Source organism: Atta colombica, unplaced genomic scaffold (assembly GCF_001594045.1).
Source record: "Atta colombica isolate Treedump-2 unplaced genomic scaffold, Acol1.0 scaffold104, whole genome shotgun sequence".
Taxonomy (NCBI): Eukaryota; Metazoa; Arthropoda; class Insecta; order Hymenoptera; family Formicidae; genus Atta; species Atta colombica.
Genome location: NW_017259189.1, coordinates 274,783 through 275,167, shown reverse-complemented (window position 1 = coordinate 275,167; position 385 = coordinate 274,783).

Sequence of the window (385 nt, the reverse complement as noted above, 5' to 3'; positions counted from 1 at the left end):
CACTTTCGCAACATGGGGTCGAGTATTGTCATGCTACAAAATCACTTTATCGTGTCTCTCGTTGCGGCCGTTTGTCTTTCAATGCTCGGCTGAAACGCATCAATTGCGTTCGATACCGATTGCCTGTGATTGTTTCAGTCGGTTTTAACAGTTCATAATACACTACGCCGAGCTGGTCCCACCAAATACAGAGCATGACCTTGGACGTCAAAATCACCGTTCTTGAAGCGTTGAAATCACTCACGACACGTTCTTTCACTAATAGCGGCCTCACCATAAGTATTTGAGAGCATTCGATGAGCCTCAGCCGCAGATTTCTTCATATTGAAGCAAAAAATTAAAACCTCCCGCAAATGACGAGAATTTGGTAAACAGACATTTTCAA